At 48.9% G+C, this 7883-nt stretch overlaps 1 pseudogene; it reads left to right on the top strand.

Moving 5' to 3' along the window:
* Positions 1-3538: 3538 nt before the first annotated feature.
* Positions 3539-7641, top strand: LOC132417865 (small ribosomal subunit protein uS8 pseudogene; annotated as a pseudogene).
* Positions 7642-7883: the final 242 nt, after the last annotated feature.

Raw genomic sequence — 7883 nt, 5'->3', positions numbered from 1 at the left:
TGAGGCACTGAGGGAAGAGATTCTTGCCAGCATCATTTAAGCAGCTGATTGAGCTGACCTTCTGGACTTCTTTTTTCATTTGTATAAACCACTAAATTTCCTTCTTGGCCTAAATCAGCTTACCTTGGGTTTCAGTCACTTGTAATCAAAACGGTCCTGACTAATGGGTCATGCTTAATAAATACCTTTCAGTTTGAGTAATAGACCTGCAGGGCTTGAAGGAATCCATTGTTTAGTTCTATCACCCATTCTTCGCTTGGTTCCATTTGACTTGAGAACCAGGGCAAGAAATAGAATAGCCCAGGGAGACTGTGACTGCATTATTAAAACGAGAATTTAATAGTATGTTAAGAATGTATCTCTTACTCATTCACGTTCATTGTTTTGTATGTAGAAGGAGACAAGAATGAGGAATGTGGGGTGGAAGGCCTTTTTGCTTTGGAGATTTGAAAACAAAGTTTTTACGTTAATCATGCTTCACTTTTATACTATGAAAGAATAATAATAAAGCTTATTGTTTCAAAGGATTTGAAAAGATGCCACTTAAGCCAGTTCCCCTTTCCACAGACTACTAGGGTTGCCGGTCCAGGTAGGTAACTCCGACCAGCCATGCCAACCCTTCCTGTAAAGCCAAGCTCTGCAGAGCACACAAGTCCAGGTGAGCCCTGCCCTCTGTCCCCAGGACTCAGCCTGCCCACATCTCCCCTCTCTGCTCAGAGGGGCTGTGCCTAAGCCAGCAGGCCCGCTGGGTGTTTCCCCGACTTGGGCCTAACCACGCCCACCGGCCTCCTTTCGCATTTCTTTTGGAATCCTGAGCAAATCCTCAGATTGCCGACTCTACTGCCAACAGCAAACGTTATCTATCCTCTGGCTGTGTTGGCAGGAAAACCAAATTTTTATACCTCCAGGCTGGCCAGAATCTTGAGACCAGTTACCTTCCCTCATGATCTCATCCCGGTCATCCTCCACTTCCGCCCAGAGTGAGAGCCTCATCTGTGCTCTGCTCGACTCTCAGGCCAGCAGAGCTTTCTGACACCCCCTCCGCGCTCCCCCATTCGCCCCCCGCCCCCCGCCCCATCTCCCACTGCAGCCTTCCCTGACAACCCCTTCCTTTGGGTTGGCCTCCTCTGTTCCATTGTGAACGGCCTCTCCATCCTACTCCCGTGCGCAGACTCTTTTTTGCCTTGGTTGACAATGTAATGTATCTTTCCAAGGAAACCACCTTCCCCCCATGGGCCTCCTACAATTCTCATTTGGAAACTTCCAGGGCCTCTCGCCACTGCTAGTCCTGCCATCATCCTGGGAGAGTTTAATTTTCTTCTGGGTGTCCTAGCCTTAGGTTATCCACCTCCTCAACTTCAGGGACCTTTGACCTCTCACCACTTCAACCATGACCATATCCTGTATGTTCTCAAATCTCAGGACTGAAATGTTAAACTCCAATATCCCTAAACTTGGTTACCAGCGTTCACAGTGTCAAACATCAACATTTTTGCTTCACTGAGACTTCTGGTCAATGGTCCACTCCATTTTCCCCAAACTCATGCATTCAACAAATATCTACTGAGTCTATGCATGTGCCAGGTACTTTCAGGCAAAGCTGGTGAAGTTTCATTCTAGTGGGAAGACGTTTCAGTTACCTCCTGCCGCACAACAAACCTGCAAAATTAGTGACTTCAGACAACGAGGACTTATTGTGTCTCAGCATTCTCTGGTCAGGAACTGGTCAGGGCTAGGTTAGGCGGCTCTTCTACCTCCCTGGGTGTCAGCTGGTATCACTCACTCATCTACACTCAGGCAACACCACATGTCTGGCACGTCCATGCTTCTCCATATGGAGGCCTGAATTCCTCACAGCATGGTGGTCCAGGGTAGTCAGCCTCGTTACCTAGCAGCTAGCTTCCGAGAGTAAAAGTGGAAGCTCACACGCCTCTTAAAAGTTAGGCCCAGGACTCGGACAGCATCCTTTCTGCTGCATTCTGTCAGTCAAAGCAAGTAATAAGAAGTCAAAAGCCCAGTCCAGATTCAATGAAAGGAGAATCAGACCCCACCTCGTGATCAGTGTACATACAATGAGAGGAAGAATTGACGGTGGCCATTTTTGGCGATTATTGACTACAGAGGAGGGAGATAATAGATATGTGGACAAATAAACAGAGAAATGCCTGAGAGTAATGAGAGCTGCTCAGAGAATTGAAACAGAGCAATTTGTGCTCCTGTAGATTTGAGGGGATTTTCAAGGAGAGCCTCTCTGAGGAAGTGCTATTTAAATTGCAACTGGGAAGGCGAGGATTGCCAGCCATGTAAGGATCCTGGCAGGAGAAAGAGTTGGCACAAAAGCTCTAAATGGGAATGAGCTGGGCATGTTTTAGGAAAAGAAAAAAGGGCCAGGTGTTAGGAGTGTGGACAATGACAGACTGTGTGACTGGAAACGAGGTTGGACTGGTAGGAAGGGCCAGATCAAATGCACCCAGGTAAGGAGGCTGGATTTTCTTTCAGGAGCAGTCAATGGAAAGCCACGGAAGGGTTTTAAGCAGAGAAGGGACAGATACATCGTTAAAAGGTCACTCTGGCTGCCCTGTGGGGAACAGGTTGTGAAGCACAAGCATGGAAGTAGCAAGACTGGTCAGGGGCTACCGTGGAGCCCAGGACCAGGAGCTGGTGGCTCATTCGGCTGCCAGATGTAGGGAGGAGAAGAATGGAGATTTGTTTGGGGGTTGGGCTGTCAGGAAGAGCCAAGACTTGTCTCGGTTCAGGTCCCCTTCATGCCTGGGTGATCACTGCAAAACCTCCTGAACGCACCCCACAGCCGGCTGTCACAGTTAAGTGCCCCTCCTTAAACGGCATCTTAGTGTTTTTAACATATCTTAAATTCCGTATCTTTGCATGTAAGCCAGCCCTTCATGATAGGCTCTACTCCCCACTTAGGCTCGTTTCCAGTCCCTGTCCCACACCTGCTCTTTGCTCCAGCCCTATCTGATCATTCACTGTTGCCTGATCACATCCTAGCTCGTGATCTGGTGCCTGGCACGTGCTGTCTTCTTCCTAGAACACATCTTCTCCCCCACCTCTATTCATCGTCTACCTAACGTCTAGTCCACCTTCAAAATCTAACAGATGTCGCCTCTTCCAATAAGCCTTTCCTAAAAACGTAGGTTAATTTAGATTTCTGGGCCCTCAACACAAGGCACCATGGATAGCCACCTCCTTGTCTATCTCTTCCCACTGAGTGTGGGTCCCGAAGGACTGGAACTCCCTAAGTGAAGGGAGTGAGAAATTTAGGAGAGCTGACGCTATCCTATTTGGCATGATTTGCCCTTGGAGTCAGAAAATGTGCATTACAAGGTCAAATCACAGCAGAAAGATAGATGGGATAGATCCTTTTTACTGAGTTCCTCCTTCTCTCAGACCAATTTTGGGAGGTTAGACTCACCACTTGAAAGAGGGGAGAACTTACGTTCCTCTGTACTCAAGGTTCTCGGGGAAGTCTGCTCTCTGTACATACAATGTATCAACATCACTGTTGATAACAGTATTGATGTCTGGCAAAATTAGTACTCAGATTGCCTTTCCCCTGGGAAAGTCTGAAAAGCCTACTGCTGCCAACACCAAGTTCATTGTGATGTTTAATGGTAAATACACTACAGTTGCTGACTTCCAAATCTATACCCAGACCTGGTCCTTGCACTGAACTTCAGACTCTGAAATCCGAGTGCCCGATGGACTTCTCTTCCTGGATGGCCCCCCAAACTTGGCAGGTCTAAAATGAAACTCATCACCTCTCCTACTCCTGGATACCCAAGACTGGGAATCTAGCAGTAACTCTCGGATGAGTCACCGATGAATATCTGCGTTCATCCTCTTCTTCCTTCTGATTGCCAGAATCCTGGTCCAAGGCCTCAGCTTCTCTGGCCTGTACAACCACCAGCCTTCACCAGCCTCCCTGCTCCCGGCCCATCCTCCTCTGGTTTTCAGGGGATCCACCTGAAATGCAAATTCGATCTTGTCCCTCCCCCATCTGAAACCCTCTAATTGCCCAACACAGGTTAGCAAACTTTAGTTTGCATCTGAATCATTTTGAGAGCTTCTTTAAAATGCAGATTTGAGCCCCTAGCCAGACCCGAAGAAACCAGGATCTGCTGTGTGAAGCCAAAGGATGAACATTCTTAACATTCTTAGTGCCCAGGGATTCAGGTAGAGGGCAGGTAGGCCCGCCCCAAGAAGAGTGTGGTTCATGGGAGGAATCCAAGCTCCTCATTCACTTTACCTGGCCCTTCCAGCATCCCCAGCCTTCTTAAGTGAGGTCGTAGCCACCTCCTTGCCTCACGCACCCCCTTCTCCACACACCCTGCTCTCCAAGGTACTTCTCATCTTTGACCTTCGTTATATCTTGCCTATTTCCAGAAATGTCCTCTCTGAATGACTCCTCTTTTCAATGAGTTCGTGAAACTGAGTCCCCCTAAAACTGAGCTCCCCTGCCAAGTTTATGATTAACCTCTCTATCCAAAACTTTATTCCCTTTCTTGTTCCGCCCCTGTTCCCCTCAGGATTGAGGAGTATCAAAGAAAAGGGAGCATTGAAACCGAGCAGGATCCTGCGGGGCCCTCCCAGATATGAAGGCCCCTCCATGTTCCCCACTTCTTGTTTACAGAAAAAGACTTTATAATCTCCTAGGCTTTCCCGGCATTCCAAAGAGCAGACACAGGCAGTTACTAATTAGGGAAGTAAGGGAATGCAGAAACAAAGGAAAGCAGTCGAGCAATGATACTTTAAACAATAGTTCAGCAATAAAACAGAGTCCTAGCTCCTCTTCAAGGGATATACATAATAGTCTGACTCACATCTTTGAGTTGTTCTATGGAAACTAAGACCCCCCCCCGCTCGCCACCCAGGTGGAGGATGGTGTCTGCATGCTGACCACGTGCTTGTAGACCCCAGACTGGTTGGAAACTGAAGGTTGATGATTGAGATTTCCAAAACATTGCCCCGTTACCTCCCCACCAACCAATCAGAAGAAAGTCATGCACCCTGCAACCCTTCCCGCAGATGTTGCCTTTAAAAACCCTTCCCTGAAAGCCATTGTGAGCTCTGGTCTTTTGAGCGTGAGCTGCATGTTCTCTTTGCTTGGCACCTGCAGTAAATGCTGTACTTTGACCACAACCCAGGGTCAGTAAATTGGCTTTGCTTTGCAGCAGGCGAGCAGACTCAAGGTCAGTTCGGTAACAGTAACTCTTACCTTTGTAACTTTCCTACTCAAGGCTTCAGCACCACCTGGGAGCTTGTAAGAAGAGCAGAATTGCAGGCTCCACCCCAGTCCTACTGGATCAGACCCCAGGTGATTCCTATGCACTTCAGAGAAGAAGCACAACTCTATAACTTGGCTCAAGAAGCACGTCTTCCAGGAAGCCTTCCTAGATTGACACACTCCCATCAAGCATTCCTCCAAACTAACACTAGGCATGACTACCATGTACTTGTAACAGTTCATAAGTCAGGACTCCCACAGTCCAGTGGCATAGAACTGTCATATTTAAAGTGTTGCCCAAAGAGTAATTTCAATCCCCAAGTATCCCCAAAGTCAGGGGAACACCCCTGTCTTGGTACCTCTCTCCTCTTTCTTCTCTGCTGGTGGTGGTCCTGAAGTGACCAGGTCCCCTGCCTCACCCAGCCTCTTGGGTGATGCAGTTCTGCTTTTCTCCTGAGAACCTGGCCATGTGGCATGGTCTCCTCTCCCCTCAGAGAGCGGGGCAGGTAGAAGGAGTGAAAGAGGTGGTGCCCAGTTCTCTTGGTGGGTTCAGAGCCCCAGGGTGCGGTAGAAATACTTCTCTATGTATCTGCCCACACCTCCTCCATCTTTGAACAGCGAGTGTCCTGTTCATGGCCAAACACCTAACGTGTTCTTCACAGAACATGGGAAGAGAGATGGCCTGGGAGCCAGAGGCCTGTTCTCACAAGCGGCTCTGCCACTGACTGGTATGTCACCTTGGGCAGCCCCTGTACCTCTCTGAACCTCTAGTTCTTGGTCTGTAAAAGATGAATAATAATACTTGCCTGGTCTACCTCACTCTGTTACGGGAAACACTGACTGAAACCGCCCACCCTGGCCAGGCACCACAGTAACCATTTGCATGAGTTATTATGTGACAGGAGGTCCTGGTAAGAACACAGAACTAACAAGCCACCACCAATGGGAAGAATTCGGAAAAGGTCAAAAGGGGAGAGGAGATGTCAGTCCATATGTCCTACCAACCTCCCAGAATCCTCAGTGCAGGAATCTGTCTTGGCTGAGTGATACGCGTGCCACCAGGAAGGACCCTGAGTCAGAATGATTGGCCAGAGACAACCCGGAAACGAACCCCATCACCATAAAACTGCGAACCATGTGGCAGAGCAGTCCTCCTGGGCTCCCTTACCCTCCTGCTCTCTGCCTGGGCGCCCCTTCCCAATAAAGCCTCTTGCTTTGTCAGCACGTGTGTCCCCGCGGACAATTCATTTCTGAGTGTTAGACAAGAGCCCACTCTCGGGCTCTGGAAGGGGTCCCCCTTCCTGCAACACCTCCTTCCATGAGGTGTTTCTACTGAGCCATGACTGTGTCTGGGTGTGCACGCACATGCGCGCGAGTGCACACACACACACTCACACACTGTCACTCCCTCTCCCTGCTGTTCATTGGCCCAAACCCAACAGAGCAAAGCCCCAGTCTTTCCATCATCCTTCCATGCCGCCATAATGTCCAGGCCGATACTCTCAAGAGCATCAACAATGTCAAAAAGAAAGGCAAAACCAGGTTCTTTTAAGGTCATGCTCTACAGTCATGGCCTGGTTTCTAACTATGATGATGAAGCATGGTTACACTGGCAATTTTGAAATCGTCGTTGGTCACAGAGCTGGGAACATTTTTATGAACCTCACGGGCACATTAAACAAGTGTGGGTGGAGCCCCAGATCTGATGTGCAACTCAAAGATTGAGAACAATGGCAGTGAAACCAAGCAAGACCCTGTGGGGCCCTTCTGGATACAAAAGCCTTTGTGTCTCCCATTTCTTGTTTGTAGGAAAAGGCTTCTGCCTCCTGTACCTTCCCTGGGTTCCAAGGGGCAGATTCAAACAGTTGCTAATCAGGGAAGGGAGAGAATGCAGAAGCAAAGAGCAGTCAAAAAAAACAATAGTGCAGTAAAATAGAGTTCTAGTTCCTCCTCAAGGAATGTCCACGACAACATATCTCTGACATTTTCTGCAGGAACTAAGGCTCCCACCCAAGAGGAGGATGGTAACTTCAGGCTGAGCACAAGATTCCTGGAGCACCGCCCTGTTACCTCACCACAAACCAATCAGAGGACGGTCACACACCCTGCAGCCCTCACCCCAAATTTTACCTATAAAAACCTCTCCCTGAAAACCATCAGGGAGTTCAGCATTTTTAAGCACGAGCCACCTGTTCTCCTTGCTTGGCCCTGCAGTAAACCTTTCTCTGCTCCAAACTCCGATTGTTTGGCCTCACTATGCAGCAGGCACATGAATGTGCATTTGGTCACAGCAGGACCATCTGTCCCTATCTCTTTGGTTTCAGTGTAGTGATGACCTCAGTTGGCATCATGGAGGAAAACACACAGGAGGGAAAATCCTGGGATTCTTCTTCTAGGGATGTAACACTTACATGCAAATAAAAGGTCCCAATGGACACGAGAGATGGAGAGAGAGAGAGCGAGCAAAGCCCGGGTCAGCTGTCTGCCAGCTGTCGCTCTGAGTCTCAGCCAGAGACATGGACAAGGGGGAACTCAATCCCTTGGCACCCAAATGAGTGTCTAGACTGGAGACTGTCCTTCTGGGGCAGGTAGGGCCACCAGTACACGTGGAAGTTCTCACTGAGGAGGGTCCCACAGC

This window comes from Delphinus delphis, chromosome 2 (assembly GCF_949987515.2).
Source record: "Delphinus delphis chromosome 2, mDelDel1.2, whole genome shotgun sequence".
Taxonomy (NCBI): Eukaryota; Metazoa; Chordata; class Mammalia; order Artiodactyla; family Delphinidae; genus Delphinus; species Delphinus delphis.
This window is presented reverse-complemented; position numbering and strand designations above follow the sequence as displayed.